Source organism: Neoarius graeffei, chromosome 6, assembly GCF_027579695.1.
Source record: "Neoarius graeffei isolate fNeoGra1 chromosome 6, fNeoGra1.pri, whole genome shotgun sequence".
Taxonomy (NCBI): domain Eukaryota; kingdom Metazoa; phylum Chordata; class Actinopteri; order Siluriformes; family Ariidae; genus Neoarius; species Neoarius graeffei.
In genome coordinates this window covers 42,334,454-42,360,982 of record NC_083574.1, presented here as the reverse complement: position 1 = coordinate 42,360,982, position 26,529 = coordinate 42,334,454, and the positions used below count along the sequence as shown (strand labels likewise).

Below are 26,529 nucleotides of genomic sequence, written 5' to 3'. Positions count from 1 at the left end.
GTAGAGTTTGCATCGGATTTGTCCACGGGTGACCAACACCTCGACGGCCGTGGGGAGGCACCTAGTCATGTAGGTATCTAGGTAGTCTGCTGTTCTGCATCCGTGAGACGTGGCCAAAGTAGTGAAGTCAACCAAAACTTATTAAGGTGCCAATTTTACAACAGCCTGTCCTTCTCCTTATTTCCTTAAATATTGCTTTATCAAATCATCTGGAAAAAAACACCTCCTGCAAGGGTAAAGCTGTATTTGGGTGGGTTTTTTTTTTGGGGGGGGTCATTCATGTTTCTGTTACTCATTTTTAGTTCGCACCCCTCGCATTTAGTAGTGTTTGGCTGGTGCGCTGGTCTCAATATTGTCGCCTGAAAGATGTGACCTTGCTTTTGAAGAGTAAATAGAGAGATTGTGTGGAGTTCATTAATGTTTAATAAAGTCCATCAGTGAACAGCATGTTTAACTTTTGCTAACAACAGCAGAACTATAATTTTTAGCGACAGAATAATCTGGGCTGCAAGTTGGTTAAAAACCTCTCTCTCTCTCTCTCTCTCTCTCTCTCATAGTTGTTTGGCCACAATTCTTTAGCATAAACCATCAGAAACTTGAACACGACTTGGGAGTTACAACAGGACAATGAACCCAAACACACATCAGAGCTGGTTGTGGAGGATAAAGCAGGCTAACATTAAGCTTCAAACAAGTCCTGACTTCAACCCGATTGAAAATATATGGACCGTGCTTATAAGTCGAGTCCATGCCAAGAGAAAAACAAAACAAATGTAATTGAACTCTGTCAATTCTACCATGAAGAGTTGTGAAATATCCAACCAGAATTCTGCCAGAAGCTTGTTCATGGTAAACAAAAATGTTTGGTCAAGATGAATCTTGCAAAGAGACATTTTGCCCAAATATTAGGTGTGCTGTCTGGAAATTTTTGACCCTGTATGTACAACTCCCGATTCCAAAAAAGTTGGGACAGAGTACAAATTGTAAATAAAAACGGAATGCAATAATTTACAAATCTCAAAAACTGATATTGTATTCACAATAGAACATGGACAACATATCAAATGTCGAAAGTGAGACATTTTGAAATTTCATGCCAAATATTGGCTCATTTGAAATTTCATGACAGCAACACATCTCAAAAACGTTGGGACAGGGGCAATAAGAGGCTGGAAAAGTTAAAGGTACAAAAAAGGAACAGTGGGAGGACCAAATTGCAACTCATTAGGTCAATTGGCAATAGGTCATTAACATGACTGGGTATAAAAAGAGCATCTTGGAGTGGCAGCAGCTCTCAGAAGTAAAGATGGGAAGAGGATCACCAATCCCCCTAATTCTGCGCCAACAAATAGTGGAGCAATATCAGAAAGGAGTTCCACAGTGTAAAACTACAAAGAGTTTGAACATATCATCTACAGTGCATAATATCATCAAAAGATTCAGAGAATCTGGAAGAATCTCTGTGCGTAAGGGTCAAGGCCGGAAAACCATATGGGTGCCCGAGATCTTCGGGCCCTTAGACGGCACTGCATCACATACAGGCATGCTTCTGTATTGGAAATCACAAAATGGGCTCAGGAATATTTCCAGAGAACATTATCTGTGAACACAATTCACCGTGCCATCCACCGTTGCCAGCTAAAACTCTATAGTTCAAAGAAGAAGCCGTATCTAAACATGATCCAGAAGCGCAGACGTCTTCTCTGGGCCAAGGCTCATTTAAAATGGACTGTGGCAAAGTGGAAAACTGTTCTGTGGTCAGACGAATCAAAATGTGAAGTTCTTTATGGAAATCGGGGACGCCGTGTCATTCGGACTAAAGAGGAGAAGGACGACCCAAGTTGTTATCAGCGCTCAGTTCAGAAGCCTGCATCTCTGATGGTATGGGGTTGCATTAGTGCATGTGGCATGGGCAGCTTACACATCTGGAAGGACACCATCAATGCTGAAAGGTATATCCAGGTTCTAGAGCAACATATGCTCCCATCCAGATGACGTCTCTTTCAGGGAAGACCTTGCATTTTCCAACATGACAATGCCAAACCACATACTGCATCAATTACAGCATCATGACTGCGTAGAAGAAGGGTCCGGGTACTGAACTGGCCAGCCTGCAGTCCAGATCTTTCACCCATAGAAAACATTTGGCGCATCATAAAACGGAAGATACGACAAAAAAGACCTAAGACAGTTGAGCAACTAGAATCCTACATTAGACAAGAATGGGTTAACATTCCTATCCCTAAACTTGAGCAACTTGTCTCCTCAGTCCCCAGACGTTTACAGACTGTTGTAAAGAGAAAAGGGGATGTCTCACAGTGGTAAACATGGCCTTGTCCCAACTTTGAGATGTGTTGTTGTCATGAAATTTAAAATCACCTAATTTTTCTCTTTAAATGATACATTTTCTCAGTTTAAACATTTGATATGCCATCTATGTTCTATTCTGAATAAAATATGGACTTTTGAAACTTCCACATCATTGCATTCCGTTTTTATTTGCAATTTGTACTTTGTCCCAACTTTTTTGGAATCGGGGTTGTATAATGTATGATGTGTGTTTGGGTTCATTGTCATGTATGCTGTACAATCATTCTGCCACAGAAAAAGAACAGTTCAAAGAAATCACTGAAAGCCCAGATATTGCCATGACATTCATGTCACTGTATGTAAACGTCTGACCACTACTGTCTGTATGAAGTAAACAAAGGCAGTAAATTTGGACCAAAATAGGATTAACACTTTACAATTAACTGTACTGATGGTGAACAAAACGCTGTTTGTTCTCCTGCCCCAGTCTGCATAACTATAGTGTGTTACAGTAACCATCAGGCACGTGGTGGATACGGGGAGTTTTAGTTTTGGGGTACTGTAAGATGTAGACAAAGTTTCCATGCACACTTTTTATTAATTAAATTGGGGAAATCATGCATGTAAACTTTTTACATTTTAACTAATTCAGAAGAGAGGCAGGTGGTTCAACTGGTGATTTACCTTAAAACCCTGTGTATACTCACGCTCCAGTATAGAATTTAGACACATGATGTGTAAAAGGACTAGAACCCCCAAATCCCCAGCAGGACTATGGATTATTCCTTTTTGGGGTTGGTATAATATATTTCCATGTTTTACTGAAAAATGTCAACAGAAGCAAACATTTCATGATGAATCATTACCTAAAGCTAAGTGCATGATGATTATGATGGTGGTGATGTGGAAAGAAAATCTGAAAGTCAACATGAATTAAGATATTTCAGGGTACATAATTTTGTAATCATAGCCTAGCACTTTGAATGAATTGAAATCCAATGGAATCACAAGGGGTGTTCACACGGCACATATTTGCATCGATGCTGCACCGATGTATTTTGTTGCGATACATCTTACACCGGTGTAAATTTTGTGGAGCGTTCACACGTCACAAACCTGCTTACTAGAGAGAAGCGTGTTAGCACCGGTGCAGCCCCACTTGCGTTCACACGGCAGTTTTTGCGACCGTGCTATACGATAGTAATAATGCGGAAATGAAATATGCGCATGCGTGAAAATGTACTTCCTTTTCTCGCCTTGTTTGTGATTGATGTATCGAAAAACCATGGTTTATACTTCTCCAGACAAACTTTCTACATTGTGGTCTATCAGACACCGTAAAAGGGTAAAAGAGAGAAAGGGAAGGTTGCGCAAGTACAAGAGAGCACGAAAACAACGCATTCTACAATTCATTCGGCAACAAATCGACGACTTCGTGTCGTTCATGGCCATGTGGACGGTTGTCATGGCATCACCAAGCGCCGGGAAAACAACGTGGATGAAGACACGCAGTTCTGTTGTTGTTGATATTCGCCATTTTGGAAGCGCAAAATACCAGGATGCAAATTATGCAATGCCCGTATGTAATCAACTCTCCTCACGCGTAGCGAGTCTACCCCTGTAGCGTTCAGACGTCCCATTTTATATCGGTGCTGCCCCGCAAACCAGCATTTACTCCGGAGTAAATTTCTTAAACCACCTCCCGAGCAGGGTTAGATTTGCACCGATTTAAGCAGCTTTCAGGGGCTACACCAGTATAACTTTGTACCGTGTGAACGCTCTACCGGGGCAGCCCCGGTGCTACACCGGAGTAAAAGTTGCCGTGTGAACACCCCTTTTGAGATTCCCAACACTAAACCAACTTCATGCTAAACATTTTTTTTCTTCTTCTTCTTCATTACAGATAGTGGCTTATTTTTGTACTTCAACTTGAAAACATCGAATTGTTTGTCTAGTATCCTGATCTTGCATCATACCCCATTACAATACGACACACACCCCAATACACACCCAATACCACTCCCTACATGCACACAGTTTCCATGGGTAACTGCACATATTTGCCACTGTGTTCTGTCACCATGTTTACAGAACTTTTTCTCTCTCTCTCTCTATAAGCAAATACAGAGATGTTTGGCCTGTTCTATACAGCTGTAGCACGCTTACTGAAGAGTTTGTTTCTGCATTCTGATATGAGACACTTTTTAGTGCTTTAGTCTTGCACTAAACTCCTTCTATAGAATGATTTCATCACACCACTGTGTACTTTCATATAACACACATTTATATAACTTATGTACAGTACCAGCCAAAAGTTTGGACACGTCTTCTAATTCAGTGCCTTTTCTTTTATTTATTTTTTAATTAAGACACTTCATGTCGTGGCTCAGGTGGATAAGGTGCCATACCATAAATCCGGGGACCCGGGTTCGATTCCGACCCAAGGTCATTTCCCGATCCCTCCCCGTCTCTCTCTTCCACTCGTTTCCTGTCTCTACACTGTTCTATCCAATAAAGGTGAAAAAAGTCCAAAAAATATCTTTAAAAAAAAAAAAAAGACACTTCATGTCTTAAAGTCAAACAAAACCCAAAAATAAGCTCCATTTGCCAATCACAAGTGCCCTGATGCTACCACTGCATGTTTAAATTAAAAATAAAACTTATCACATTGCTAAAAATGAGTACCTGGATGCATCTATTTGCACTGAAACCAACTCTACTTGACCCCCCCCCCCCCCCCCCCCCAAAAAAAAATTGCAACAAAATATGGAATAAAAGTATTTGATGGCAAGAACGTTTCCCCCCCCCCCCAAAAAAAAAATTATCATACCATTTTTCACAAATTGCTCCGGTCATTTCGCTAGTTTGTTAAGCGGAAATGATTTTGTTGTGTGTTTATTTTATTTTTTTTAACACATATGGAAATATAGGGGCGTCATGGTGGTGTGGGGCGGCACGGTGGTGTAGTGGTTAGCGCTGTCGCCTCACAGCAAGAAGGTCCGGGTTCAAGCCCTGTGGCCGGCGAGGGCCTTTCTGTGCGGAGTTTGCATGTTCTCCCCGTGTCCGCGTGGGTTTCCTCTGGGTGCTCCGGTTTCCCCCACAGTCCAAAGACATGCAGGTTAGGTTAACTGGTGACTCTAAATTGACCGTAGGTGTGAATGTGAGTGTGAATGGTTGTCTGTGTCTGTGTCAGCCCTGTGATGACCTGGCGACTTGTCCAGGGTGTACCCCGCCTTTCGCCCGTAGTCAGCTGGGATAGGCTCCAGCTTGCCTGCGACCCTGTAGAACAGGATAAAGCGGCTACAGATAATGAGATGAGATTATTTCATAGTTTTGATGTCTTTAGTATTGTTATCCAAAGTAGAAAATGGTCCAAATACAGAAAAACCTATGAATGAATAGGGGTGTCCAAACTTTTGACTGGTTCTATAAGTGATCAACTAAGAGTAGTTTATATTCTGTGGTCTGCGGTCATCTAAATGGTCCATGGTGGCTTCAGTGGAGGGTGAAGATCATGATTAAGTGGGTTTTTTTTTTTTTTTTAACTTTTTGTTTACATTATTATTATCATAAAGCCTAATTGGTAATAGGGGGAAGCTATGGCCAAATGGTTAGTCAAACAGCTTTGGGACCAAAAGGTTGCTGGTTCGATTCCTTGAACAAGCAGGACTGGCTTAAGTGCCCTTGAGCAAGGCATCTAACCCCCAACTGTTCCAGCAAGTGTCGTGGTGTGCCTTGTGTCTGATTAGCCAAAGAAAAACTGATGATAATTGCATCAGTTTGGGCAAGAACCCAGCCATAACTAACTAAAACTCCATTGGTAGTGTGTGTATGTGTGTGTATATATATATATATATATATATATATATAGTTAAATACTCTCAAAATGCTTTTAAGATAAATGTTACTGGTCACTTTTTTCAATTTAGACCATGACTCACTCATGAGCAAGGTGAAAGGAAGCGTTATCAGTCAAGTTTATTTGTATAGCGCTTTTAACAATAAACATTGTCGCAAAGCAGCTTTACAGAATTTGAACGACTTAAAACATGAGCTAATTTATCCCTAATCTATCCCCAATGAGCAAGCCTGTGGCGACGGTGGCAAGGAAAAACTCCCTCAGACGACATGAGGAAGAAACCTCGAGAGGAACCAGACTCAAAAGGGAACCCATCCTCATTTGGGCAACAACAGACAGCCTGACTATAATATTAACAGTTTTAACATGAGGACAGTTTCGTTGAGGTTATAAACTCTTCATTGATGGAAACTTGAGTGCAAAACTGTTCATGACAACCGCAGGCCTAAAGTTAGCAAGACAACTGTAGTCCTCAGCCATAAAAGCATTACTGTAAGAGTCCAGAGCGTCCTCCAGGTATAACCCTCAACTGTCCTCATGGGGCCGTCCTCCACAGGAGCGGTGCGATAAAACTGATAAAACTTATCAGTGCTCTCATGTGTGACAGTCTTTCTACACACTCGCTTCGCTTCACTTCACTTCACTTCTCCACACTAATGTATACTTTTCTGAGCAATTAATTCACAGCACTCTGGAGATAAAGGGAATGCACTGGGTGCTCACATGGCACTGCACAATGCCTTTACCCTGGTTTGGCATTCCCCTCGCTGTGGTTTAAATAACTTATTTATGTTTTGGGAAATAGATCCAACTAAATGCGTGAAATACTGTGGACCAAAGTGTTGTCACTGATTTTATTTTATTTTTTTCTCATCTCATCTCATTATCTGTAGCCGCTTTATCCTGTTCTACAGGGTCGCAGGCAAGCTGGAGCCTATCCCAGCTGACTACGGGCAAAAGGCGGGGTACACCCTGGACAAGTCGCCAGGTCATCACAGGGCTGAATTTAATTTTTTTATTTAAGTTAATTATTAGTGTATATAGTACGTGTTTTGTCGGAACTGGTCAATCATCCTGTAACTTTTACAACCCTGTCTTCATAGAGAACTAAAACCTGTCTGTGTCATGATTAATAGATCACTTCCTTGTTCTTAGTCATACTGAAAATACAAGTGCACCATGGACTACACACAGAAGCATGTGCATGGATCATTTAATTCTGTTCTTTTTGCCATTTTATAATACTCAACTCAACCCAGAGGTAGATTTTTGGGATATTTGTGGTTTAGATGTTTGAGCGGTGGTTATCGAAGTCTCCTAGCAGTCACTCAGAATGAGGTCATCATGAAGGAAATGAGTGACTAAGAACTGCATAAGTGTTGGCGCTCAGTGTTTTAATTATAGAGTTCAGGTTTCTTGAGCAGTAGACAGAAGGTGTGATCAACATCACTGACATACCATGAATGCATGTCGGTTCAAAGTGAAGTCTGAATTGGCAGCGTACATATTTTCACGAGGTTGATGTGGCACATTTGTGGTGAAAGAGGATGGTTTGAAATGGTGCTGCTTCTTACTTCGCAGCATATTATATGTTCAGAGTAATTTGTTAGACAGTCCTACTGTGTGTTTCTTCAAACAAACAGCAGATCTGAACCATGATCAGACTGATTGGTCATAAACGGTACGCTGGGATGGTTGAGTGGCTCGAGTTGTGCAGAGGTGGGGGTTTTACTGTTGGCGTGTTGTTGGCACGCAAAATAAGAAACATCCTACAACAAACTTAAAGTCCCACCTGTTAAAATTAGATTACAGCAAATCAGATCATCAGAAAGCGTGGAAGGAATCTGGTAAACAGTTTACTGACGTTTATATAGGTCTCTTTGTGCATGTCCCTGTGTTTCCATGAATATATTTAGTAGAAATGTCGTGGCATTTCAGATACCTTGAACTTTTTTTTTTTTTTTTTCCAAAGCCCAAAAAAATAGATCGGGGGGGCCAGAAACAACTGATGCATTCAAAAATTGAGTTTCTACAGTTTCTCCTTGAGCTAAAAGGAAAGTCCCTGTTAGTATGCAAATGTCGTCTGCAGCCATTGTTCTGTGTTTTTTGATCAGATGGGGGGGGAGAGTAAAAATTCAGTCAACAGTGCCGACAGTATATGTGCACTACCACTACATTCGTGTGTGGATATATTTCTGGACGTAATTATACAGTACCAGTCAAGTTTGAACACCCTCATTCATAGTAATGAGGGTGTCCTAACTTTTGACTGGTACTGTCGCTATTGATGTACGGTATACTGACCGCAGGTGATTTGGGTTAAGACTACACAAGAAGCCAAGATTCCGCTAAGATTTCCTCAAAATGTTTACCAAAGTGTATTAGTCATGACTCTTGGTGAAATTCAGTCTCATCTCATCTCATTACCTCTAGCCGCTTTATCCTGTTCTACAGGGTCGCAGGCAAGCTGGAGCCTATCCCAGCTGACTACGGGCGAAAGGCGGGGTACACCCTGGACAAGTCGCCAGGTCATCACAGGGCCGACACATAGACAGACAACCATTCACACTCACATTCACACCTACGGTCAATTTAGAGCCACCAGTTAACCTAACCTGCATGTCTTTGGACTGTGGGGGAAACCGGAGCACCCGGAGGAAACCCACGCGGACACGGGGAGAACATGCAAACTCCGCACAGAAAGGCCCTCGCCGGCCACGGGGCTCGAACCCGGACCTTCTTGCTGTGAGGCGACAGCGCTAACCACTACACCACCGTGCCGCCGTGAAATTCAGTATTTTAGTGAATCAGATGATCCAATATCTCACTGCAGTATCGCACTGTTTATTCATTTAACTCGGACTCTTTTCAGCACAACCGGAGTGAAAATCCCCTTTGAAGGCCCCGACACACAGCTAACAGACACCCAGTGAAGCTTGTGCATCTCATGGCGTTTCAATGGGACAAAAGATTAATGATCATTCGACAGCAGGCCTTTAATGTGGCATTTTGAGTCATGCCCGGATACACAAGTATTTGCTCACCCATCCAAATTATCGGAATCAGGTGTTCCAATCACTTCCATGGCCACAGGTGTATAAAATCAAGCACCTCGGCATGCAGACTGTTTTTACAGTTTGGAGCTGGCCCCTTCCTCTTCCAACATGACTGTGCACCAGTGCACAAAGCAAGGTCCATAAAGACATGGATGACAGAGTCCGGTGTGGATGAACTCGACTGGCCTGCACAGAGTCCTGACCTCAACCCGATAGAACACCTTTGGGATGAATTAGAGCGGAGACTGAGAGCCAGGCCTTCTCGTCCAACATCAGTGTGTGACCTCACAAATGCGCTTCTGGAAGAATGGTCAAAAATTCCCATAAACACACTCCTAAACCTTGTGGACAGCCTTCCCAGAAGAGTTGAAGCTGTTCTAGCTGCAAAGGGTGGACCGACGTCATGCTGAACCCTATGGATTAGGAATGGGATATCACTTAGTCAAGGCAGGTGAGCGAATACTTTTGGCAATACATGTTCCCAATCAGTACATCAAAGGTACAAATCCGGTACAAAACCTGCCCTAGTGACAAGCCGCTGTACCCCTAAAGGTACAATAATGTACTTTTTGTTTTCTGAGAATGCATGGAACAAGCAGTAGTGATGTCTTTTTTTTTTTTTTTTTTTTTTTTTTTAAATATTGAAAATAAACTATTTGAAGCATAAAGTTATCTGTGATTGGTAGAAGAGAGCAACTGGACTTGCTTGAAGATTCTTGAAAACGTTTCACCTCTCGTCCGAAAGGCTTCCTCAGTTCTGTCTGACTAATAGGGAGTATCGGGTATTTATCCTCTCATGGATCATCATAGAATCCGAATCAGAATGCTGATGGCTGCATTGTAGGTGGCTGATAAAAGATGTCATAGACACCCGCCTCTGTTCAGTGATGGTCGTTCCAGGTTAACAAAAATGAATGACTTGTCCAGGGTGTACCCCGCCTTTCGCCCGTAGTCAGCTGGGATAGGCTCCAGCTTGCCTGCGACCCTTTAGAACAGGATAAAGCGGCTAGAGATAGAGATGAGATGATGACAAAGAATAATGTCGATTAAAATATTTTTTTTAAAAGGGGGGGGAAGAAACAAAGCCTAATTATTTACTTTGAAGGAACTTTTCACCGCTCTTCTACATTTCTTAATAGTTGACAGTGAGTGATCATCATCTGGTAAGTCAAGTTTATTTGTATAGCGCTTTTAACAACAGACATTGTTGCAAAGCAGCTTTACAGAAAATTAAAGACTTTAAACATGAGCAAATTTTGTCCCCGATTAGCAAGCCTGTGCTGACAGTGGCAAGGAAAAACTCCGAGACGATATGAGGAAGAAACCTTGAGAGAAACCAGACTCAAAAGGGCACCCATCCTCATCTGGGTAATGTAGGGTGGCACAGTGGTTAGCACTGTCGCCTCACAACAAGAAGGTTCTAGGTTCAAGCCCAGCGGCTGGCGGGGGCCTTTCTGTGTGGAGTTTGCATGTTGTCTGTGTGGGTTTCCTCCGGGTGCTCCAGTTTCCCCCACAGTCCAAAGACATGCAGGTTAGGTTAACATGGGACGGCCTTGGACTGAGGTGCCCTTGAGTAAGGTACTTAACCTCTGACTGCTCCCCGGGTGCTGTAGTATGGCTGCCCACTGCTCTGTGTGTGTGATTTCACTGCTTGAGAGAGATTAAATGCAGAGGAGGAATCTCACTGTGCTTGAAGTGTGCATCTGACAAAGGTTTCTTCTTCCGCTGTCTTAAAAACAGTGTGATTTTTTATAAATAACTTGCTTCTATGACTGTGTCTTATAGAGTCGCAAAGTACAACTGTGTAACCAGGAAATTCATTATAGCTTTAATATGAAGTCTGTTTTGTTGAAGTTATAAACTGTTCATTGATAGAGACTTGAGTGCAAAACTGTTCATGACAACCGCAGTCCTAAAGTTAGCAAGTCAACTGTAGTCCTCAGCCATAAAAGCATTCCTGTAAGTGTCCAGAGCGTCTTCCAGGTGTGACTTTCGACTGTCCATATGGGGCCGTCCTCCACAGGAGTGATCTGATGAGACTCCAGCCAGACGTAGGGCATCAGGATGGATCAGTAAGGAGTTCCAGCTGTGTAGACATGATCTTCGAGATCTCAATAGACCCCAGTTTGTGTTGGATTTAACTGTTCGTTGCATATTTTTGTTGCGCGTGTTGTACTTGTGGAAATCTGTGCCTTTAGAGAAACTTGATGCATCTTCAGATACTTTATTAAACATGTAGATGCAGCGATGGCGTTCTCTTCGTTGAGATGGGTCCAGCCACTTGAGTTCTTTAAGTGCGTCAGTAGAAGAGGACCACGGTGATCGATTCAGGATTAATTTGGTCACTTTGTTATGAAGTACTTGGAGCTAGTTCATTAACCTTTTATTGTCCTTGTCACCCCAGACAATGGATGCGTAGTCAAATAGTTGTTAGTTAGGTCTTTCACTCCCTGCAGAGCATAGGCCATCAATGATCCTTTTCCAGCACACACAATCCTAGGCCCTTCTCCCTACATCTGTCCAACTTAATCCTTTCTCTCTTAGTTCTTTCTCCAAATCACTCCTCCAGCTGTTTTGCAGCTGTCCCCGCTCCCTCTTTCCTTGAGGGTTCCAGGCCAGTGCCTGTCGCGTGATGTTCCGCTCTGACTTATGCATGATGTGGCCTATCCACCCCTCATTATCTGTAATGTAACAGGTTCTTTCCCTGCTTGTTTCCATAACGCTTCATTGGTAACCTTATCCTGCCAACATATTCGCAATATTCTCCTCAGGCAGCTGTTGATAAATGTCTGGATTTTCTTACTGGACTTCTTGGTTGTCTTCTACATCTCTGCCCCATATAATAACACAGACTTCACGTTAGACATGAAAATCCAGAGTTTGGTTTTAGTTCTAAACTCTTTTGGATGCCTGTACGTTCCTCAACAGGAGGAAAACGAACCTCCCCTTCCCAATCCTAGTTACTATATCCTTATCTGTACCCCCCCGAGGCAATCCACTATACTTTCAAGATACGAGTGAACGAGTCCACATCTTCAAGAGGCTCTCCGTTGACTATGATGGGCAACTCGCTGGCGGCGTTTATCCTAAGCACCTTGGTCTTGCTCTTGATGTTCAAGCCGATCCTCACTGAGGTAGCCTCCAGCTTCAATGTTTTCTCCTGCATCCTGGTGGTCCTGTGACAGCAGAGCTAAATTGTCCATATGGTCTAGGTCATCCAAATGCTCCCACGACATCCCTTAAATCCCATTCTTATCATCTTGGGTCACAGTTCTCATTACTCAATCTATCAAATAGAGGAACTGTGTATTTTTCCCTGTTGTGATGTTTGATGTGAACAACTAAAGTTAACTGACACTCTGGACCTGTATCTTTATGATGTTGTTGTACATTTGGACTGCTGTCACATGATTTGGCTGGTTCAATAACTGTGTGAATGTGTTCCTCATAAAGTGGCTGCTGTGGGTTTGTATGAAAATGACTTGCCGACTTCATATAGCAACATCAATAGCTTCTGTTCCTCACCGTGACTGAAATCTGTTCATTACCGTGACTCATTTCACACGAGATCATGTGCTTTCTGGCTGATGTGCATATATTCTTTCAGTTCTAAACAGAAATATGATGAGCTCTCGATACATGTGCGTCCATTTAATAATTCCTTATATAAAGTAGAAATGGCTGTTTTTAAAGATATGTCATGCTATGGGATTTTTATACCAGATGCTCTGTTTACAGAATGCATAGAAACACCGTTGAAAAGCGTGCAATATTTTGCACCGTTTTCACTGGCTGATCCAGTAACCATCAATCAATAATCACCTCACTTTTAAAGGAGAACTGAAGGCAATTTTTTTTATCATCAAAATTCTATTTATCTCATGTTATTAAATATCGGAATGCATTTTTGATCGCTATTTTGTCACTGCTCTAGCAAGTTATGAGTGTTTGAAATATGCTCTGTAATACATCAGTCCATATGTCAAAGCAATGGCCGTAAACGAGATTTGTTGAGACCTGTGCGAGATATCGTAGGACGGAAGTAAAACGTATAGCGGAAATCAGTGACCAACGTTGTCAAAAGACAACACCCTCTTTCGAATGCTGACGTAATCAAGCCGGAAGTTTTGTTTCTTTTGACAGCAATCAGGAAATTTGAAAAAAGTAGGCAGTAATCGTCATTTAAACTCGTTTTTGTGCAATATTTCATTTGGAAAACAGTTTTCAAAATGGCGGCACTGACACCTGGCTGGCACTTCACGTTTCGAAGTCTCGCACAAGTCTCGTGGATAAGTGCCGCCTGCCGTGGACCAAACGAACTAAATTCAACATGGCTAAAAACCGAACAGGCCAATAAGTATAATATTTAATTGCAATTAGTTGCCAATACGAGTCACGATATAAGGTTATTAAAGGTCCGATGGCATGAAATTTTCACTTTCTGAGGTTTTTTAATGTTAAAATGAGTTCCTCTGACCTTCTTAAGTCACCCCAGTGGCTAGAAATTTCATAATGTGTAAACCAAACTATGCCCAACATTTGAGAATGGCGCGTCAAAACGGCGCATTGAGAAGCTCTTCCCTTTACTACGTCAGCAAGGGAGATGATCCCCACGCCCCCCCTCTGGATTCCCACCCACTGTATGAATTGCCCCGCCCAGTTGTAGTGAGGAGACCATAGAGGACACAACAACATGGCATCACCTAAGCGAGTGAAACATGGAAATTGTGCTGTACATGGATGTGACAACACAGAAAAGAGTCTGTTTTTACTGGCGACGGGAGAGCCCCTGAAGACGCAGTGGCTTAATTTTATTTACTTCAATAATACGCCGTTGAGTCTACCTAAGACGGTGTATGTTTGTCGGAAGCATTTTCCTGAGGAATGTTTCCACAACTTGGGACAGTACAGGGCAGGTTTTGCACATCAACTGTCACTGAAGCCTGGGTCCGTACCAAGCATCCCTGCTGCATCAGCCACAAACAGCGAACAAGTAAGTGTATAACTGTTAAGTCGTTTTGCCGTGTTTTAAAATCGGTGCCACGTTAGCCTTGCAATGGCTACATTAGCTGTGCAGCTAACCGCTTCCTGCAGTTAGCCAGGTACTCTGCGCTACAAAACCAAAAAGCATGCAGCATGCTCTGTTATAATAGCCAATCAAAACAGTTTTTACAAAGACACCCACATTCTTTTTTTAAGTCACTCGTTCATTTTATTTGTTTGTTTGTTCAGTAAAAACCGAAACACTTGTTGAATTTATTTTATTTCCTCGCGTCGCACCTTAATGACGTCACCGCGCGGTATTTTTCCCTTCGCGGTTTGTTCCTTCTCTCTCGCCATAGTAAGACACCCACATCCGCTTGTTCTGACCCACTGGAGGTAGCGTCACAGTGCTGTTAGCCAATCAGAGGTAACACGTTTACATGTCATGAATATTAATGATAAGACCCGCCCCCACCCTCTACCCTTCCCCGCCTCCATGCTTCTCATTAGCAAAACGACGCACTGGGAAAAGCGCTGAAATGGGGCTTTCTCCCAGGAGGCTATATCTACGTGCCGAGGGTTCATTTCAAGAAAGGCTGCGAATGTAACATCCGGAAACCTCCACGAGCCCGTTTAAAGCATCAACAAACCACCATGCCATGGGCCCTTTAAAACTGAAAACGTAATTGAAGAACACGTTAATTAAGAAATAAAGCAAGTTTAAAAATGACTTCAGTTCCCCTTTTAACATCATCCATAACTGAGACAAGTATAGCCCTTCCATCTGCCATAAAAATTGGCGAATTACATTTTGAATTTGTAGTGAAAGAGTTGATCACGCGAGCACAGTTTTTGCACAACATTCACTTGGCGGCGCTAATAGTTCACCAGGTGTTTTGACCTTCCGAGCAGCATTTTGTGGTCTGTTGCTCAACAAATCTGGGAAAGTCACCAATGATCTACAGTTGAGAGTGTCTCCTGATGGATTCCCAAGGTTCTGTATCATCCATAGTCGGTGCCTGGAAAATGGACCATTTTTTGGGTTGCGTGCACATGATTTTACAGTAACTTCTCTTGGTCTGATTTCACTTTGGTTTGTATTTCCTGCATACGGAGTCTTGGTAGTGTAATGCAACAGGTATAACTCAAAACCCGTAATCTGGGCATCTGGTGTGAGAATCTGGTGGACTGACACATATGGTATAGCTAATAGTAGTTCTCCTGAAACTGTAATGTTGAGATTTGATAAAACCACATGATCGTGACGGATTCTGTAACTGAGCAGTTGGATAAATGAGCAATTTTAGGTGTCTCATAAACATCAACGCTCCACACCAGTAATGACTGCAAGTCACACACCTCACAGAAGGAGGAGCTTTTCCTCTGTGGCCTTTTTTTTTTTTTTCTCTCTCTCTTCCTTCAGTGAGTGTGGTGTACACAAGGACAGCAAGGCTTTTGTGACTCTACCGTTCTCCACGGCTCTATTTTTTGGATCGTATCATTGTGTGCTCAAAGGTGAGTTTAATGTGATCTCTGTGTTGACGGCCTTTCCTCTTTCCCTGGAGTTCCACTTGATGATATTGAAAGGAGTAGTACTGAAGTCTTACTGCAGACTGGACACAAACATTTTATTTAGTTTAATAGGAATTGCAGGATCAAGGGGATTTTTGTGTAATTATAATGATCCTCCATGATGAGGTCTATGATTTCTTTCGTGTTTGAATTTCATATCTTCATATGTTGAGCTGGTGTGTGTGTGTGTGGTGGGGTGTTTTCTAAGCATGCAGATGAGAACTGACTTGAAGAAAGTGTTGGTTTCAGTGTGCTTTGTCTGAAAGCCTGTCTTTTTTTTTATCTTTCATGTAGCACAAACTATTTCAGGCCTCAGTGTATGTTTCGATATCTGGCTGTTCATCAGTAAATAGCCACTACAGTTCCTCATCGCCTTGGACTCCAAAAACCACTTTCTTAAACGTCTTGTTTCTCATGTGCAAGATTTGTTGACTTCTCGATCATCTGACAGTTCTGCATTCTGTTCAGTCTTGTGGTCAGTTCCTTTTTCACAGAGACACAGTACACTGTAAAAAAAGAATAGTTGAGAATACTTGAAATTTCAAGGCAACCGTCTGCATTAAGAATTTTATGTTTTGCCAACGATGTGCCCATGATAATCCAAACTATGATAACACTGTTATCTTTATTAAGAATTCTTAATTAAGTCAATTTTCAATACCTCATTCTGCCAACATATATTTCTCTTTTTGCTGAACAGTGGCATTCACAGTAGTGCAAAAAGGCAATTGAGGTTATCACAATTTTTTTTACCTTTATTTGGAGAGGACAGTGTAGAGACAGGAAATGAGCGGGAGAGAGAGACGGGGAGGAATCGGGAAATGACCTCAGGTCAGAATCGAACCCGGGTCCCCAGATTTATGGTATGGCGCCTTATCCACCTGAGCCACGACAACCTGAACTTCGACTGGAGAGAGAACCACATTGCCCAGCCCTTACATTTGGGAGCGGAAACCCCGTCTCTTGCTCATTAAGAGCATGCGCTGAATAAACACCTGTGGCAATTATGTATTTTCAATTCAGATTATTCACTATTGTATATTTACACATCATTGAGGTGCACCCTATCAGTTTGATGTGGATTTTTCTGTTCATTAATAATTATTCATATTTTCTTGTCCATTCAATTGTGAATATGGAATTACTTGAACAAAGTGTAATTCTATTTTTTACAGTGTAGGTGTTGTGATCTGCTCCATACATGTTACTTGTTCCACTTGCTCTACTTAACTAGGCTTCCCTGTACCACGGAGTAAAGGTTTCCTCATAGGAGAGATTTAAAAAAAAAAAAAAAATCCCTCTCTTTATAGTGCAACAGTGGTGCCCTGCTATAGTCAAAAGTTTGTACACCCCTACTCGTTCATAGGTTTTTCTGTATTTGGACTATTCTATATTGTAAGACAATACTGAAGACGTCAAAACTATGAAATGACATATGGAACTATACATATACAATACATATGGTACTGTCCATGAGGACAGTTGAGGGTTATACCTGTTAAAACTGTTAATATTATAGTCAGGCTGTCTGTTGTTGCCCAAATGAGGATGGGTTCCCTTTTGAGTCTGGTTCCTCTCGAGGTTTCTTCCTCATGTCGTCTGAGGGAGTTTTTCCTTGCCACCGTCGCCACAGGCGTGCTCATTGGGGATAGATTAGGGATAAAATTAGCTCATGTTTTAAGTCGTTCAAATTCTGTAAAGCTGCTTTGCGACAATGTTTATTGTTAAAAGCGCTATACAAATAAACTTGATTTGATTTGATGGAACATGTTGAACAGTTATTCCACAAAATCAAGTCGTACATGAGCTAATGGTCAACGAGGTGCGGAGCACAGAGTCGGCTATAAGCCATGTACGACGACATTTGAGTGAGTGGAATAACTGTTTTATTCTATCCACATACGCTGGATTTTGAGAAATGGAGAATTTGAATTTCTTTGCAAATTCAATGAATAAAAACTTTTTTATACAAAACGTCCGACAAAATCATTTCCGCTTCACAAACCGGCGAAATGACAGGCGCAATTTGTGAAAAATGCTATGATAATTCTTGAAAAATAAAAAAAAGATACATTCCTACCATCAAATACTTTTCATGCCATATTTTGTTGCACTTTGTTTTGGGGGGTTTTGTTTTCCAGTAGAGTTTTTATTTCGTCCTCGGTTGGTTCAGCAAAATGCGCCACTGTTTTTGTTTTTCTCTACTCATGGTATGTTCGCCCATGTGTCCGGAGAAATTTGGTTTGACAATCAGTATTAAGAAAACGGAGGTCATGTACCTACCAGCTCCAGACAAGAGTTACACCAGTCCGGTCATCACAATCAACAACATACCTCTCAAGTCTGTAGATAAGTTTTGTTATCTGGGTGGTATTCTGTCAAACTCCGCAACCATAGATGATCTTGCACAGCACATCGCTAAAGCTAGCAGCTCATTTGAAAAGCCAAGCCATAGACTGTGGGATGAGCATAATGTAAGACTGCGTACAAAAATCAACGTGTATAAAGCAGTGGTTCTCACTTCACTCTTGTATGGCTGCAAGAGGTGGACAACCTACCGTCTCCAGATCCAACTTCTGGAGCAATTTCAACAATGCTTCCTGAGGTCCATCTGTGGCATTAAGTGGCAGGACAAGGTTTCTAATGTCGAGGTCCTAGAGCGTTGTGGTGTCCCCAGTGTGGAAAGCCAGATCATCAAGGCACAGCTTCGCTGGGTAGGACACGTCTCTAGAATGGCAGGCACGAGAATACCTAAAGCGCTTCTCTTCAGCCAACTGGGCTGCAGAAAGAGATCAGTGGGCAGGCTGAGGTTGAGATACAAGGACACGCTCAAACGCAACCTCGAGATGTAGAATCAACCCTGACGCCTGGGAAAGCACTGCCAAAGTCTGTGCGACATGGCGCCGCACTTGCAGCGAGTGCATCCAGGTCTTTGAGGAGAGGCGAACTGGTCTATTTAATGAGAAGCGTGCCAAGAGGAAGGAAACTACCAGCCCTTTGTACCAGTGCAGCATATGTGACAGGGCTTGTGGCTCTAGGATTGGTCTCTTCGCTCACGAAAAGAGTCATCACTAGTGTCGCTGGATACTCGTGCGTTGCCTTCGACGTGAGAATCCATCATCATCGTAATCACTTGCAGTATATGAGCTGAAAGCCTAGTAGTAGAGTAGCCAATCAGAGTGTGCGATTGCTCATATCCAATGAATGTGGGTAGAATAAATGGAAGAATACTTTGAAGAATCTAAAATATGAAACACTTTGTTTACCATATAATTATATGGTAAACAAAGTGTTTCATATTTTAGATTCTTCAAAGTAGCCAGCGTTTACCTTAATGAGGCTTCTCAATTAACACCTGTGCCTCGTCAAAAGTTAGTTCGTGCACGAGTTTCTTGCCTTCTTAATGCGTTTGAGATCAAACAGTAAATAACAACAATGCAGGAAATAGCCCGATTTGACAACCATGGTAATCCATATTATGCCAAAAACCGCTCGACTAAGTAAAAAGAAACCCTGCTCTTGTCCAGTTAATATTTTGCAAGTAAAGGCGTTTATTTATTTCCTGATTTAATTCATTCATTCATTATCTGTAGCCGCTTTATCCTTCTACAGGGTCGCAGGCAAGCTGGAGCCTATCCCAGCTGACTACGGGCGAAAGGCGGGGTACACCCTGGACAAGTCGCCAGGTCATCACAGGGCTGACACATAGACACAGACAACCATTCACACTCACATTCACACCTACGCTCAATTTAGAGTCACCAGTTAACCTAACCTGCATGTCTTTGGACTGTGGGGGAAACCGGAGCACCCGGAAGAAACCCACGCGGACACGGGGAGAACATGCAAACTCCACACAGAAAGGCCCTCGCCGGCCACGGGGCTCGAACCCAGGACCTTCTTGTTGTGAGGCGACAGCGCTAACCACTACACCACCGTGCCGCCCTTCCTGATTTAATGAGGGTTACTATTTAATCCAGGAAATGCTGATCTCAAATAAGAGATTTTCTTCCTGGTACAGATGGATGTTTAAGTCAGGCACTAAAGCAACCCTTGCCTATGTTTTTTTACAACCCTGAATATTAAACTATTCAAGCAGCAGCATGATACCATGACAGCAAATCAGGTGACGAGCTCCAGTGCGAGAAGTACGGCAACAACGCACATGGAATGAAACCAAGCGATGTCCGTTTATTTCCGTTTCACTGTTCCTCCAATCACGTTTACCTGCACGTTCTCAGAATGAGGAAAGACAGGAGTGGGTTGCTATGGCAACACAGCCAGAAGCAAGGCCATGCTTTGGCGTTTACCTAATGGACGGACACGCGCGTGTGTGCACACAGACTCGCAATTGCTCTCTCTGTCATCAGTCTCTGCAAGCGTTACCCTCCTCACTGTCTGATTGAATGAGGAAGTATGCTTGAGGAAACACTTGGGGTTGGAAGGATTATTTGCTTGAATATTCTGTGGAAGCTTTTGTTACCAATGAAGATGTCTTGATGGACAATCGCTTATTCAGTGTTGCAGAATAGAAGGCGTTTATGACGTGAGTGAATTGAATGCATTTGTGGTATGTGTAAGGGGTTATGCGTCACTTGTAAATAAGAGGAAGCTTTTTTTTTTTGTAAAAGTAGCACTTGAAAGCATACGGCCACAGTGCTTCGTTTTGGAGACCTGTTGCTCACAAAGAGAAGTGCCAGTTCGCAGTGGCTGTGATAACTAATGACAATCTCAGTATTGGCCTGCACTTGTCGCTTGATGCAGAAATGCATGACCTACAGTGCCGTGCAGAAGTCTTAGGCACATGTACAGAAATGCTGTAGACCAACAGCGGCTTAAAAATAATGAAATTAAACGTTTCAATAGTTTAAAAATTGCTATAAACAGCAGTAAGCTTTAATAAACTAAACCAAGTCAATATTTGGTGCGAGACGACCCTTTGCTTTTTAAAAAAAAATAGTCTGCGGTACAGTGAGTGCAGTTCTATAAGGAAACGAGCTGTAGGTTTTACTGAGCATCTTACAGAACCAGCCACAGTTCTTCTGGACACTTTGACCGTCACACTCGCGTCTTCATTTTGCACCAAAACCCAGCAGCCTTCATTATGTTTTCTTTTTTCATCTGAAAAGTGCTCTCTTGTGTAATATGCTGCTCAGATACAAACTTTTTTTTTTTTTTTTTTTTCCTGTAACATTTAATTTTGTGCTGGAAACCGAACGTTTGGACTCTAAAATGTTTTTTGTACTGACTCGGTAATGTAGAAGTCATAAAATGGAACTCTATAACATAGTTTGTATGAAAAAAAAAATAGGGTGTCTAAGACTTGTGCACAGTACTGTATTTCCAGATGCCAGTTCTAGTGAGGGCGGCACGGTGGTATAGTGGTTAGCGCTGTCGCCTCACAGCAAGGAGGTCCTAGGTTCGAGCCCCGGGGCCGGCGAGGGCCTTTCTGTGTGGAGTTTGCATGTTCTCCCCGTGGGAGAACATGCAAACTCTCTGCGTGGGTTTCCTCCGGGTGCTCTGGTTTCCCCCACAGTCCAAAGACATGCAGGTTAGGTTAACTGGTGACTCTAAATTGAGCGTAGGTGTGAATGTGAGTGTGAATGGTTGTCTGTGTCTATGTGTCAGCCCTGTGATGACCTGGCGACTTGTCCAGGGTGTACCCCGCCTTTCACCCGTAGTCAGCTGGGATAGGCTCCAGCTTGCCTGCGACCCTGTAGAAGGATAAAGCGGCTAGAGATAATGAGATGAGATGAGTTCTAGTGATTTTTGCTGTTGAATTTTCCGAAGGTGTTGATCCTGTTTCTACAGTACAACCACACAGCTCTGATGGCATCTCCGACTGCGAGGTTTATCCAGGATAGTGAATATGCCATATAATTTGAGTCTAACAATAGAGAGAGTATTGTTATTTTGCAAAGAAACCGGTTCTAATCATTTCTTTTGTGAACCTTTCTGTAAAGACGTAGCTATTTCACGTTCATGGAAGGAGTTTCCAGGATTATTGCTATGTAACAGTCTGAGGTAAAGCTCTTCTTTTAGCTTTCCAGATGAGTTTGTATTTTGCAGTTCATTATTATTATGACTAGCTGCAGTTTTTGTCTGAAGCTTTGAGAGAGGAAAAGCAGGCTGGTTCGCTGTTAAAATGCATAGTAGCAAAAGTCAAAAGTTTGGCCACCCCTACTTATTCATAGGTTTTTCTGTATTTGGACTATTTTCTACATTGTAGAACAATACTGAAGGCATCAAAACTATGCAATGACGCATGGGACACACATGGAATTATGTGGTTAAACAATATATTTTTCATATTTTAGATTCTTCAGAGTAGCCAGTGTTTACCTTGACGCTTTGTTACACTATCGGCATTATCTTAACCAGCTTCATGAGGTCATCACCTGGAATGCTCTTCAATTAACAGGTGCCTCGTCAAAAGTTAATTAGTGCCATTTCTTGCCTTCTTAATGCGTTTGAGAAAATAGTAAATAATAAAAATACAGTAAATAGCCCTATTCCACAACTGTAGTAATCCATATTCTATCCAGATTCACTGGATATGAGCAATCGTGTGCTCTGATTGGCTACTCTACTACTAGGATATCAGCTCATATACAGTGAGTAGAGAAAAACAAAATGGCGGAGCATGTTGCTGAACCAACCGAGGACGAAATAAAAACTCTACTCTAAAACAAAACCCAAAAAAATACAAAAGAGCGCCACAAAATATGGAATGAAAGTATTTGATGGTAAGAATGTATTTTTTCCCAATAATAATAATAATGCTTATTGTAAATAATAATAATGTATTTACCACCGTGCCACCCACATACTTTATTATTATTATTATTATTATTAAGAAAGAAAAAGCATAACTTTATTCATCAGACACGGGGAGAACATGCAAACTCTGCACAAAAAGGCCCTCCCCGGCCGCTGGGCTCAAACCCAGAACCTTCTTGCTGTGAGGCGACAGCGCTAACCACTACACCACCGTGCCGCCCACATAATAATAATAATAATATTATATTTTTAAAAATTGCTACTGTCATTTCACCGGTTTGTTTACATTCTAAGCGGAAGTGATTTTGTCAGACATTTTGTATAAAGTTTTTATTTATCGAATTTGCAAAAAAAAAAATACTCCTTCTCAAAATCCCGTGAATGTGGATAGAATAAAACCGTTATTCCACTCAATCTTGTCGTACATGGCTTATAGCCGACTCGGTGATATCAGCTCATGAACAACTCTATTTCATGGAATAACTGTTAATTATGCCAAGAATCGCTCAACTAAGTAAAGACAAACGACATCCGTCATTACTTTAAGGCATGAAGTGTGTTTTTAATTAATAAAAATAAAGAAAAATTGAAAAGAATAATGAATTAGAAAATGTGTCGACTTTTGACTGGTACTGTATGTGTGATATACAAGTTAGTTTCTGTTAACATGTAGCTATAAATGGACAAAAAAAATGCTGTTTTAATTTTAAAACTGTATAGCTGTCGTCGGGGCGGCACGGTGGTGTAGTGGTTAGCGCTGTCGCCTCACAGCAAGAAGGTCCTGGGTTCGAGCCCCGGGGCCGGCGAGGGCCTTTCTGTGTGGAGTTTGCATGTTGTCCGCGTGGGTTTCCTCCGGGTGCTCCGGTTTCCCCCACAGTCCAAAGACATGCAGGTTAGCTTAACTGGTGACTCTAAATTGACCGTAGGTGTGAATGTGAGTGTGAATGGTTGTCTGTGTCTATGTGTCAGCCCTGTGATGACCTGGCGACTTGTCCAGGGTGTACCCCGCCTTTCACCCGTAGTCAGCTGGGATAGGCTCCAGCTTGCCTGCGACCCTGTAGAACAGGATAAAGCGGCTAGAGGTAATGAGATGAGATGAGACTGAATTTCACCAAGAGTCATGACTAATACACTTTGGTAAACATTTTGAGGAAATCTTAGCGGAATCTTGGCTTCTTGTGTAGTCTTAACCCAAATCACCTGCGGTCAGTATACCGTACATCAATAGCGACAGTACCAGTCAAAAGTTAGGACACCCTCATTACTATGAATGAGGGTGTTCAAACTTGACTGGTACTGTATAATTACGTCCAGAAATATATCCACACACGAATGTAGTGGTAGTGCACATATACTGTCGGCACTGTTGACTGAATTTTTACTCTCCCCCCCCCATCTGATCAAAAAACACAGAACAATGGCTGCAGACGACATTTGCATACTAACAGGGACTTTCCTTTTAGCTCAAGGAGAAACTGTAGAAACTCAAAAAACTCTAAAGCGGCTAGAGATAATGAGATGAGATGAGATAGCTGTCGTCAGATTGCTGTAGTACAAGCTTTGTATCAGGGCCGTATCTCAACCTCTCTATTCTTGGTGGCTTTTTTTTTTTGGCTCTAAGTATTTCATTACTTACTATTGCAACGTTTCATTGTTCATCTAATAAAAAGATTCCAGCTTGAAGCTGAAAGAATCAATTTAACATTAAAGTGTCATTCATTGCCCTCTAGCCCTATTTCCTAATGTGTTTGCAGCAGACTCAGCACCATCTTTCATGCCATGAAAAACGTCCTCGTTTTATTGGCAGTACGATGTGCAACGGAGGAAATAAGTTTGAGAATTTATGAGAATTGTGTTCGTTTTTGTGCCGGATAAACAGTTACTGTGCACATGCTTTATCTCTAGAGCTCTCTATGGCACAGAGATTGGTTTAGTATGGATTGATGCAACATATTAGTGCATGCTAACACAGTCGACTATCAAACACTGATTAGCCTCAGTGCTTAATCACACTTTTTTTTTTTTTTTTTTTTTCTTCCATTAGACCCAAAATGTACAGAAGCCTGTTTAAGCATGAAGCATGGGACATCTGGGTTTTGTTTTGTTTTTTGAGAAAAGCAGCAATAAAAATAGCTCTGTGACTATCTGCTGTTTTCCACTGTTCCGAGATTAGAAAGGTACAAGTTATTTACATTCTTTAGTCTACTGGTTTCCCAGCCCAGTCCTTCGAGCCCTAAATTCAGTCCACAGTTTTGATCTCTTGCTGTAGTAATAATATGAGGAAGAAGTTACATTTATATAGCGTCTTTCTCAAACTCAAGGTCGCTTTACCGTACATAGGTCAGAGAAAACAACACCCAAAACAAAAGGAGTTTTTAAGAGGTCGTGTATGACTGTAGAGTGATACACGACTTGTTGACTGCAAAACCAAGGCCTGGTTTGAAAAACATTGCAGAACTTTTGCCCTTACGACACTTTTCACAAGAATTACACACTTTCTTCCACCATTATCTTGGAGTCAGTGAGTTTTTTTTTTTTTTTTTTTTTTTTTAATTTGATAAGGAACAACACCTTCATATGTGTCCGCGTGAGCACGGATTTATCAAATGGCTCACTTGATCTCTAGAGATGAACACCGTAGGTAGCTCGATGCCTGCTTTGACCGTCAGTTTCAGTTACTTTTCAGATCTTGTCAGATGTGAGACGTCCTAGCAAGTGTGATTGATGACAGGATTTCAGGTTTGAGTCACTGCCAGATTCAAGGTCACTTTTCAGATGATCACAACACGTTAATACCCACTGGGCCACACCGGCTGCGTCACATGTGGGGGCGGTTACGGAACATCAGGTTTTCATTTTGCCGCCCATGTTGACAGATTAGAGCAGCTACACAGACTGTGTGAGACTTGTGTCCCAAGCAAAGCTCGATATCATTAAAAGGTTCGGCATGGCACCTATTTGTAAGGTGTGAAGTCAGCAATATTCAACAGAAATAGACAGTGAAAAGATCCATTGATGGTTATATTGACATCATGCTAGCAGCATGACATAACTGATAGCTTTCACTATATTTTCAATGTCTAGGACATGGGGAAAACTTTTTTTTTAATTTTACATTCTTATTAACCTTTATCTGTCTAAACTGAACATGACGTTACAGGCATTTAGCAGACGCTCTTATCTAGAGCAACATACAACATACCCAGAGCAGCAGTTGGGGGTTAGGTGCCTTGCTCAAGGGCACTTCAGCCATTTCCTGCTGGTCCAGGGAATCAAACCGGTGACCTTTTGGTCCCAAAGCTGCTTCTCTAACCATTAGGCCATGGCTTCCTGCATTAGGGCAATTCCATGTAAATGTCAACCTCACCATGCAAAAATAAAGCAACATGTAATACATCAAAACCACTCCGGGAGATATCGCCTAGGCCTGTATTTTACAGATGTGAATAAGTTGAACCAATTTGTCACAAGAATTGTTCCCTTCGCCTTAATATGTCAGTCTTTCTTATAATGTAAAACCCAAGCTAAAATCAACTTTGATCATGTACAATTCTAGATTATTTCCACAAGCCACAGAAATGTATGCTAAAATCCACAAAACAGCAAAACAATAGCCATCCTAAATATTATTTAAGAACTTTGATAGTTTTAGCTGATATTTAGAGAGTTTTTCAAAGGGTTATGGTGGTTAAATTGCTGATTTTCTAAACATATGCCATGTCTATTTCAGACGCGTCACATCCATAACGGAATTTCGTCACATCCATAACGCTGACTTTTCCTTCCGAAACTCTGCATGAAATACAAAATATTTTAAACAAAGATTTTTTAATATTCACCTTGGACCCCTCTATCAAATGGATATCTCCATTTCGACATTAGGTTTACAATTTCACAGAGTTTGATAAAAACGTACAGTCACCCAAGAAAAGTGATACTTTTTCTGTCACATCCATAACGCATCTTTTA

At 41.8% G+C, this 26,529-nt stretch overlaps 1 protein-coding gene across 2 annotated transcripts in view; it reads left to right on the top strand.

Annotated features, from left to right (window-relative positions):
- The window catches only part of fgd4a (FYVE, RhoGEF and PH domain containing 4a), a 178,736-nt gene that overhangs the window by 81,221 nt on the left and 70,986 nt on the right, over window positions 1-26,529 (top strand). The gene's annotated exons all lie outside the window — the stretch shown is intronic.